The following is an 11,737-nucleotide window of genomic DNA, read 5'->3' as shown; positions in this document are numbered from 1 at the left end:
AGAAAAGCATTAAACACCATGCTCAATTTAATGTTGAATGTCGGCCATGAACAGTACATTTTCAGTCAGGAAAAGCAGGGAGCTAGTGAAATGATTGGTGAATTTGTAGAAAGACTTGATTTGCTCATAAAGCACTGCAAATTCAATGAATTTAACGATGAAGAGTCCATGCGTCCCAGAATCATAGATGATTACCTTGCCGATTCCTCCAACCGACGAATTCTGAAAGAGATACTAAGCTTAGAGTGAGTACTCATGACTGCCAGAGCGAAGGAGAGAGTTGCCAGACAGGCAGTTAACATAGAGGCTGGAACAGCCCAGAATCAGTCAGCACTGAGTGTGAAAAGTAAGTTAGAAGGCCATAAAGTAATGTCTCTGACGAAAAAGAAGTTCTGTTTCCAATGTGGAATTTCCTTTCCCATGAGGGTAGATATTCCGCATTAGACAGGTATGCAAAGGCCATGGGAAAGAGAACCACTTTGTAACAGTCTGCAAAGTGAGGGAAAGATAAAGTGTGTCATGTCGAAAAAAACTAAATGGATGCAAGATCACGTGCGTCACGTCGAGAAAACAAAATGGATGCCAAAAAGTTCCAGACGCAACGTTCTACGCAGGTCAAGCAGCAACATCATTCGCGGCAAGTGGAAACTGAATTGTGTTGATTGTAGTCAAATTCTTTTTTTTTTAAAGTTTGAGTTTATTGAACATCAGAGAAAAACATAAAAGAAACTGGAGTGATGAAGAAAACAGCCAAAAAGATAAATCATCGAGTCATCCAACAACAAGGGAGAGGGGAGCAAAGGTTATATAACAATATAAGGAGATACAATTAGAATTACATCAAACATTAAATACTCAAAATGACAAAGTAAGCATAATCAGTTACAAAAAGATAAGCCATTAATAGTAAAAGAAATTAAGGTGGTTTGAGTCCCTTGCTCACTTTGCCACTGGATTCAAGCAAGCCCGGCTGAAGACGGCTGTAATGCCAGAAACCGGTCCTGGGAAGCTTGATTCCAGTCCAGGGAAGACATGGCTTGGCAATTCGGGCTGGACTGTTCCCATGAGGCACAGGGTTAGACTGATTTGCATATGGCCATGTCTGAACTGGGGTGGCGGAGTGAGCTAAAGAAGGGTGATGGATTAAACCCAGATCAGTTGACTGGGGGTGAGTATTTGTATTGTCAACGCTCTGTCCATCATCCCCTTTGGTTTTTCTTTGTAAAGAAAGGAAGCAGAAGGAGAGGAATCCACTGCTAAAGCTATAGAGCGACAAGCTGGGGCAATGGGATTAGAGATTGGCAAGGATGTGAGATAAGACTGAAGAATAGAAAGTAACGTGTCATATTGTGAGCGTGAACTAGTGGGAAAGGAGAATTGAGACCGAAGGTCTGAAAAAGATAGAGGGAGATTATGAGATTGAAGTTGAGAAATCCAACGTAGACCACAAGAGTGCCAAGTTTTCCAAAAGAAAGCGCGGTTACAAATTAAAAGTTGTTTATTATGCCCAATGGGCTGCTCATGTGTCGAGGAAATAGAGGGTTAGGAAGAAGATAGGTAGGGAGAGAGAAGTTTCCGAGATTGAGAAATGATGGGATTGCGAAGATTAGTCAGAGGAGAAGTGAAGAATAAGAGTTCACGAAAATCAAAGGGAGAAATAAAAGAAGATTCGATTGTTAACCAAAGGGGGGGATAGAAAGGAAGATCAGTAGAAAGCCAATGAGCCGATTGTTTGAGAGAAAAAGCATGATGATAAGCTTTGAAATCCGGGAAACGAACTCCCGCTTGGGATTTGTCCTTCCGCGAAGAAGCGAGTGCAATACGTGGTCTTTTGCCATTCCACAAAAACTTTAACAAAATAGAATCGGTCTTTTTAAAATAACAATCAGGAATGCGGATTGGTATCATGGAAATAGTGTATAATAGAAGATGTGAAAACATAATTTAGATCGAATTCAGACGACTCCACCAGGACAAGAAGAGCGGGTTCCAACGGGAGGTGGCAGATTCAAATTTTTGGGAAATATAATCAAAATTGAGTTTCAGAGTGTCCGATAAAAGCGGAGCGAACCAAACACCCAAGTACTTAATTTTAGTTGGTTGCGACGAGAAACCAGAGATATCAAAGAAATGCTTTTGACATGAAGAATTTAAAGGGAGAATTTCACACTTATCTACATTGAGATGGTAGCCTGAAACAGGGGAGAAGGAGGAGACCTGCTGTAAGAACGAAGGGAGAGAGGAGAGTGGATCTGAACAATAGAAGAGAATGTAATCGGCATAAACCGAGAGCTTGACTTGATGGGAAGCAAAGTGAAAACCGGAAATGGAATCATCCTGATGGATTTTGGTAAGAAAGGGTCCCAAGGCCAAAACAAATAATAAAGGAGAGAGAGGGCAACCCTGTTGAATGCCTCTTTGAAGGTTAAAATAATCTGAAGTTGCACCATTAACAAAGATCGACGCTTGGGGACAAGAATAATGTAAAGAAATAAGAGAAATAAATTTGGGAGGGATGCCTGTCCAAGAGAGAGCCTGAAACATAAAATCCCAACCAATTCGATCAAAGGCTTTCTCCGCATCCAGAGAAATAGCAGCTAGGGGAAGATCTAAAGGAGGAGCTCTACTAAGAATATTGAAAAAGACCCTGGAGTTATCAGAGGATAAACAACCCTTTACGAAGCCGGATTGTTCAGGACCAATTAAGGTGGGCAATAAGGGATCTAATCGAATAGTCAGAATTTTAGCTAAAATCTTATAATCAGTATTAACTGAAGAGATATGTCGGTAATTTTTACAGAGAGAATGGTCCTTATCTTCTTTAGGGATTAAACAAATTAAGACTTGTTGAAAGGACCCACTCGATAGACCAGAGCTCTGGAAAGTTTGAAATAGAAGTAAGAGTTTTGGTAGGAGAAAAGAAGCGAATGACTGTAAAACTCAATAGTAAACCCATCAGGGCCAGGGGCTTTACCATGACGCAATTTGGAGACAGCGTGAAAAACTTCGGAAAGTGAGATATCGGCATCCAGAGACCCAAAATCTACATGAGTTGAAGGAGGAGGAGAGATAGAAAGGAAATAAGAGAGAATATCAGCCGAAGAAGGAACAAGTTCTGGAGTGTATAGATTTTTGTAGAAAAGCATAAATTCATTAAGAATGTCCTTATCTTTAAATAAGGAATCCCCAGTCGATGATTTAATCAATTAAATTCTTGTTCGTTCTTTTCGAATTTTCAAATAGTTAGCAAGTAATTTCCCCATTTTGTTTTGACCACCATAATAGCGAGCATTAAACTTCAGTAATAAATTCGAAGCAGCATCTGTGGTGAATTTATTAAAAAAAATGTTGTTCTCAATGAGATCTTTAAGGGAAGCGTCGGTGTTCGAGGAGTGGTAGGCAAGTTCAAGCTGCTTAATTTTACTGAGTAAGAGAGATGATTTAGCCCAGGTGTCTCCAACCGGTCGATCGCGAGCTACCGGTAGCTCGCCGACCCTCTGGGAGTAGCTCGTGATGCTTCCTAATTACAGAGACGTAATTTAAGCATTTTATTTTGTATCCCTTTGTGGTCTTTGTCCGCTATCAGCCCTTGCCCGCCCTCACACAAACCAGCTGTTCTGATTTGCTGAAGCAAGCTTAGCTGGGGTGAGTCGGGCTAAAGAACGTGACGTTCTTCCTGAAGTCACGCGCCACCTGCCTTTCCAGGCAGGCACCGTGCTTCATAATTGCCGTCGGATCCTCGTGGGAAGTTGCGCAGGACTGGTAAGTGTGCACCTGGATTAATAGCAGCATAGTTCTTAAAACCGGCTAAGTGTATTGTAACTAAGGCCTTTGATTTTAACATCAGCTGCCACCGCGCTTTACAACGGACTTCAGTAACTAAGCGCAGTGGCAGCCGATATTAAAATCCAAGGTCTTTGCGGGCAAAATCGAAAGTCCGGCCCTGTGTGTTTGCTCTTCCACTGACAGTGCTTTGCGGATCCCAGCCTGCAGCATGACCTCCCGTGGAACCCCAAGCAGGTTCCTGCAGAGCGTGCTGCAGAACGGAGTAGGACGGTACGCCAGCTCAAGAGACTCACCCTGGTTTTCAGCAAGGGCACACAGAATTCAAAGGTTGCCAGAAAGTTTATATAAGAAAACGTTGTAGATTTTGCCAAACGGAATCCTGGCATTGTGATGTATGTTACTCCCCAGAAATGCGCCATCCTAAGCTCATAGCAGAATATTTGAACGGAGCAGTGAAGGAAGAGCTGGTAACTATCAAATCTGCTGATTAAATTGTACAACTTGTTCAGAAAATGGGTAATCAATCTGGACTGGACATTATCCTCATACGCGAAATATACCACACAGACAGCCCCAGCATCCAGGGGCTCCGGCACCCCTTCATCAACCAGCCAATCTTTCTGAATGTCAAAGCTTTTTACTCGGTTAACCAAACACAAAACGAACTGCCTAAATAAAGTTAAGGAAAAGGACTAAAAAAAACGAAAGTCCTTGCCTGCACTAAACTACTTTCACGGACTACAGCATGCTTTAAATTTGCCTTCGTGTTGAAGTCAGTGAAAGCAGCTTAGTGCATGCAAGGCCCTTTGATTTTAACATCGGCAGCCACTGTGCTGTACTGTATTATATATTCTTTCAGTTTTAAAGCGCAGTGGCAGCCAATGTTGAAATCAAAGCGCTTTACATGTACTGACCCGATCCTCCCAAAACAGGCCCATCACTTTGTGCTAAGGCAGCTCTGCTTGTGTGACATGGAGCTGTGTTTTGCTGCACCACATCTATGACAAACAAATTGATTTGTTAAGTACTTTTACTACTATGCGTTTAATAGAGGCAGTTTACAATTTTAGTGGCTGAGATGATGCAAATTTTTTTTTTTTTTTTAACAAGGCTCTTTAGTCCTTTCCTGATTTTAGCCATGCACTTTGATCCCATTGATGTTCTGTCTATGTGGTTCTTGAGGTGCTACTTAGAAGAATGTTAAATGAAGGACTCTATTGTTACACTGATTCAGATACTCATGGCCTATGCAGGAAGGAGGAAAGCAGGCTGGTGAGTGCAGTAGTGATCTGGAGTGTGTGTGCATGCACAAGGTGTGATCGGATTTGACATTTTGTTTTTAAGGAACAAATTCAAGGTCACTTGTTTGCAGCGTTTTCAGTATTTGATTATGTGTAAGAGTTTGGATAAATTAGATCTGTATATTACATTTGTTAATGTATAAGTATGCTTTATTTCTATTATTTCAATAATATGCAAGTTATCAAACTATCTGTTTTTGCATGTGTTCGTATTGTTTGTAGGTGAGTCCTACTCAACAGATGCTTTTTTAATGGATTACAAAGGGTCGTTCCTGGCTAGTACTTGTTATTGATCTGACTATGGAGCATTCTGTTTATTGAGGTATGCTCTGAGGGACATTGCCCTATTTTTCATGCTACTATAATATTACTGGAAGTAGAAGAGGACTGTACAGCGAGTGCAAGGCTTAGCAGACAGTCTGTTGCTGAACATTGCAGAACTATGCATTTTCTGAAAATGGACTTTGCAGAGTTAAAGCATGTGTTGTGAGTGAAGTGCTTTATAATGAAGTTAAGGTTGCCACCTTTCCAAATATCGGCCACTTGTTGCTCCAATAATCTGCAAAGGTTTCCTTGTCTTGCCTGATGAACTCCAAGGTGCAATTATTATGGTTTGAGTATGCAGCACGTAGCAGTGTGGTGAATGAGGTGTGAGGTAGATATACCGTTTATTATGTTATGATTTTCAGTCTGCAGACAGCTTTGAACAGCTCTAAAGGGCAATCTATGTGTATTTTGTTCAAACCACAGAATGGGTCACAAAGAAATTAGGCTTAGAGACAATGAAGCAGGGCATGGGAGGTGTCTCAAAAAATTGCGCAAATTACCTGGCCTTTAGTGGCTCACGACGATTTTCACTGATCAGAAGTAGCTCTCACTACAAAAAAGGTTGGAGACCCCTGATTTAGCCTCATTAGCTCTTTTCCTTCGTGAGACAAAATTAATAATAAAACCCCTAGCAGTTGCCTTAAAAGAATCCCAAACCATAACAAAAGAAGATTCAGGAGTGTGGTTAGGTAGAAAGAACTCAGGCGCAAACTTAGAAAAGTCTGTACAGAAAGTAGGATCAAGGAGCAGTGAATTATTAAATCTCCATTCACCAGAGTGAGGAGAAAAGGGAATGAGGTCAATACAACGAGTACAGGGGCATGATCAGAGATCAAAATGGAACCAATATCAGAATGAATAGCATGTTGGGTTAAACATTTACTAAGGAAGAGATAATCAATACGTGATTGAGAATTATGTGTGGGGGAATAAAAACTATATTCTCTAAGATCAGAGTTACAAAGTCTCCAAATATCCACTAATGCATTGTGTTGAATGGTTTTGGTGAATTGGGAGTGCATCCTAGAGGGTGAAAACTTAACTTTGGAGTGACGGTCAAGGATAGGATCAAAAATCTAATTGCAATCGCCACCAAAAATAATATAATCATCAGTTAGGGTGGAGAAGTTGTCGGATATAGAGGGCCAAAATAACTTATCAACACCAGTGGGGGCATAAACATTAAAAAACACAATTGGTATCTTATCAATAAGCAATTTAACAATTAACCAACGACCCTGAGAATCACATTCCTGAGAAACTACAGAGACATTTAACTTTTTGTGAAATAAAATCAAAACCCCACCCTTTTTATTGTCAGTGGGAGAAAAGAAAACATGCCCCACCCAACAACGTTTAACTTTTAAGGCTTCAGCTTCTGAAAGGTGAGATTCTTGGATAAGGGCCACATCAGATTTAGGTCCAGCAAGATGTGACAGTACTCGTTGCCTCTTAATTGGGTTGTTTAAATCCTTAACATTACAGGTAGTTACACAGAACGAAATACAGCGAGAATATTTAGAACAAAAACAAGCTTACTGAGTCAGCAAAAAGAGGGAAATGAAAAAGGATCTCATAGCAGAAAGGACAGGGGATGAGGAAGATAGATAAGTAGAGAAGGAAGGAAAAGAAAAGCATTGGTGAAGAAAAAGAAGAATAGAAAGGGATGAAGAACATAAAGACAGTACAAGTCCAGAACAGATGACTGAAAAACATACTTACAGGACAAACGCGAAACAGGGAATGAGGGCACCAGAGACAGCGATGACAAGGGCGAGAAAGCAACCGCATCCGGACCTCCGCCTGCACAGTGACAAAAAGAAAGACAGTATAAGAGGCTAACAAAGGAAACAGTAGGATGGATTGCTCGGGAATGAACCTATATGAAGAGGGATAAAAACTAAGGTTAGTAAAAAAAGGATAAAACAATAGGAAGAGGATGAAGTACAAAATTGAGACAAGGATCACAGGACTAAGACCAATCGGGTACAGTTAAGTCCAATCAGGTTGCGCCGGAGGTGTCCATAGCACTCGCTCCATGTCGACGAAGGAATTCTTGCAGTGCAGCAGGATCCTCAAAAGTAGTGGTCTTCTCCTTATAAGTGACCTTGAAAAGGCATGGATGGAGGAGGCCATATCTAGCATTGAGAGCTCTCAAACCTTGCACATTCACTTAAAAACCATAGGTTTCAGGCCTTATATAGTTAGGAATTAGCATTTAAAAAACCTTGCAAATTCACTGAAAAACCATAGGTTTCAGACCTTATATAGTTAGGAATTAGCATTTTAAAAACCTTGCAAATTCACTGAAAAAACCTTAGGCTTCAGGCCTTATATAGTTAGGAATTAGCATTTAAAAAACCTTTGAAATTCACTGAAAAAAACATAGGTTTCAGGCCTTATATAGTTAGGAATTAGCTTTTAAAAACCTTTGAAATTCACTCAAAAAACTATAAGTTTTAGGGGTGTTATAGTTTGCTGGACATTTCACTTATACAAAACCATTGACATTGCTCCTATATAGTTAGTTGTACTAACTATATTTCGCGCACCCGCAATCCACTGCTGATGATGTCACGTATTACATCACTGATGACATCTCAAATGACATCACTGATGACATCACTGATGACATCATCCACGTGACAATCACATACACCTTTTCATACACTAGTAAAATCTTTCATCACTCTTTGTAAAATACAGAGTATCATATTTGAATCCATTGTCACAGCAATACAAGTATCTAAAAACCCACTCAGTGATTCATAGATGTATACACACATCTAATCACTTACCTGTAGATTCACTCATACATGCTGTCAATGAACAATAGAACATTATCAAAAATACTTATACACCTATATCGACATTAAACAACAGCACACATCCTATTCACATATGAAGTCAAGCTACTCACGTATGTAAACAATGAATCATACTTACATATTTACTTAGCTACACACTTATACAAACACCACTTCATCTATTCATTTAAATAGTAAGTCATACTTAGTGAATTATAAAATCATTGTTACAAGTATACAGTTATCCATACAGTCACTCACACAACCATTGAGTCTTATGTATACTTATTTATATACAACAATTGACACATACACTGCCTTTTATTTTTCTAGTTTATTGGACATGTACCATTGAGGAATATATTTGCTCATCACCACACCCATAAAAAGATTCACTCATCCAAATTGTTAGAACATGTAGTTTTAACTTCATATATCTACTGAATCAATTATTCACACATCTTTGGACAGTCACACCCCCCCTCTGAATCACACACACTTTCACTCTCCCATACAAATACTCAGTTAACTAATCAATAACTAATATAGACTTTCACATAGCTAGTAACCAACTGTAGAACCAGTTTACATAACAACTGACAAAGTGATACAGATATTCACACAGTTTAGTCACTATCCACTATATTTAGTGAGACACTTTAAATTGGTCAAGTAAACAGTCAATTACACTGCTACTAAATTCTCCATCCAAATATTTATTTATATATATCCACTCATTCTTCAATGCAATTTGCTATATATAATGCATATTTAAATAACGAAGCAAACCACATTCACCGGATGATGTCATCAGTGATGTCATCAGTGATGTCATTTGAGATGTCATCAGTGATGTCACTGGCCATGTCGTGAATGATCTAATATGTGACATCATCAGCAGTGGATTGCGGGTGCGTGAAATATAGTTAGTACAACTAACTATATAGGAGCAATTTCAATGGTTTTGTATGAGTGAAATGTCCAGCTAACTATAACACCCCTAAAACTTATAGTTTTTGAGTGAATTTTAAAGGTTTTTTAAAAGCTAATTCCTAACTATATAAGGCCTGAAACCTATGGTTTTTTCAGTGAATATATATTTATATATATACATACACACATATGAATACATATACATATATATATTTATACACACACACATATATTTGTACATATACATATGTATATATATATTCACTGAAAAAACCATAGGTTTCAGGGGTGTTATAGTTAGCTGGACATTACACTCGTACCAAACCATAGACATTCCTCCGTTATAGTTAGTTCTGCTAACTATAACTTGTGCGCCCACAATGCACTGCTGATGATGTCACATATTACATCATTCATGACATGGTCAGTGACATCACTGATGACATCTCAAATGTCATCACTGATGACATCATCCATGTGATAATCTGATACACGTTATCACACACTAGTAAAAACTAGAGTAACATATTTGAAACCATTGATACGTCAATACCAGTTACTACATACCCACTCACTGATTTCTAAGCCTATACACAGAAATACCCATTCACCCACAGAATCACTTATACATACAGTCACTGATCAATACAACACTATCAAATGCACTCATAAACCTATATAGACATTGACACATCAGCAGTCATCCTAGTCGGTTATGCAATCATCCTATTCACTCCTGAAAAGAATCAATCACACTTACATTTACTCACCTACACAGTTATACACACGACCGATTTCTCTCTTGCCATATATGGGGAAGGTTGCGGAGAAAACTGTGAACCTCCAGCTGATGAATTTTGTGGAAGAGGCTTCCCTGCTTCACGATTCTCAGTTTGGCTTCAGCCCACGACATTCGACGGAGTCAGCACTACTTATGGCAGTAGAGGCCATACGGCAGGGTGTGGATGAGGGCCAGACTATGGCCCTGATCCTTCTGGACCTAAGCGCAGCATTCGACACTGTAGCTCATTCTATCTTGCTACAGTGTCTGGATGATGAAGGGGTATCGGGAGCGGCGCTTAGATGGATCCAGTCCTTCCTGACAAGCAGATGCTTTTAAGTCCGTCTGGGAGATTGTTATTCTAGGGAGATCAGTTTGGGCCGGAGCGTGCCGCAGGGCTCGTCCCTGAGCCCAACTCTGTTGAATCTATATGTCTCCCCGTTGGCGGCGATTGTTGAAAGTCATGGCCTGCGCCTTGTGTCTTATGCCGACTGCGCAGTTGGTCATCTCCCTTTCACGCATGCCAAGTCTTGCGGCGGACAGTTTCAGAGTTTGCATGCAAGAACTGGCAACCTGGATGTCCGCCAACTGTTTGAAACTAAACGGCAGCAAGACCGAGGTACTCGTGGTGGGCAGAGGGACATCTGTCTGGTCATCGGCATGGTGGCCACCCTGTCTGGGAGAAACCCCTGTCCCTTGCCAGGAAGCAAGGAATCTCGGGTGTGGCTTGATGTCGACCTCGCCTTTGGCCCCCAGATTGGCCTTGTGGTGGGGGTATGCTTCGGAGTTTTAAAAACCTTGAGGAAGGTCTTGGACCTTCTGCCTATCACAGCTCGTCGGGCGCTGGTGCATGCCCTCGTCACCTTGCGCCTAGATTACGGCAATTTGCTGTATCTGGGGGCCACGGGAGCGACCTTCAACCTCCTCCAGGTGCTGCAAAATGCAGCTGCATGTTTAGTTCTGAGGCTCCCCAGGAGATCTCCCTCTAAAGCAGCGCTTCAGGCCTTACACTGACTTCCTGTCAGGAGCAGGGTGGAGTTCAAGGCTCTTTCCACGTGTCATCGCATCCTGAGCGGTAAAGCCCCTGCCCCGCTACAGAGTCTGGTCACTCGTTATGAGCCTATAGGGGACCTGCGTTCCTCCTGTACAGGGCTATTGAAAATTCCAAAAATAAAGAAGGCTCGAATGGGGGGCAGGTCTTTTAGATATCTGGCCACTAAGCAGTGGAATCCCCTGCCTATAGAGCTACGTTTGGAGCCTTCAGAGTCCATTTTTAGAAAAAAACTTAAGACTCACCTATACGGAAGGTAGGAGGCTGTGATGGCTGTTTGGACTGTTTACTCTACTTACCATAGCGTGGGGACACGCTGGTGCGCGTAACCAGGCGCTCTATAAATTTTCCTAATTATAATAACAGATCATTTATTCATATACATAGTACTCATAGTTACTTTGTTATAAAATCACTATTACAATTTTACACTCATCCATACAGTCACTCTCACAATCACTGACTCTTATATATACTTATTTATATACACCAACTCTCACATACAATGCCTTTTATTTTTGTACTTCGTTGGAGATGTAGCAGTGAGACATATATTCGTTCACCAACACACCCATAAAAACACTCAATCACCAAAACTGTTTCCACATGCACTCTTAAACTCATACACCTAGTCAAACAACCACTCACACATCTATTTACTTTCACACACCCCCACCCAGCCACACACACACTGAGTCTCCCATACACATACTGAGCCACCTAATCAATAACTAATATAGACAATCATATA

General features: G+C 40.6%; 1 pseudogene; it reads left to right on the top strand.

Annotated features, from left to right (window-relative positions):
- The first annotated feature begins 3,994 nt into the window (after positions 1-3,994).
- On the top strand, positions 3,995-4,463 carry LOC147674039 (large ribosomal subunit protein mL43 pseudogene; annotated as a pseudogene).
- The last annotated feature ends 7,274 nt before the right edge of the window (positions 4,464-11,737 follow it).

This window comes from Lissotriton vulgaris, chromosome 12, assembly GCF_964263255.1.
Source record: "Lissotriton vulgaris chromosome 12, aLisVul1.2, whole genome shotgun sequence".
NCBI lineage: Eukaryota > Metazoa > Chordata > Amphibia > Caudata > Salamandridae > Lissotriton > Lissotriton vulgaris.
Note: the sequence above shows the minus strand (reverse complement) of the source record. Positions and strands in the feature narration are given on the sequence as shown.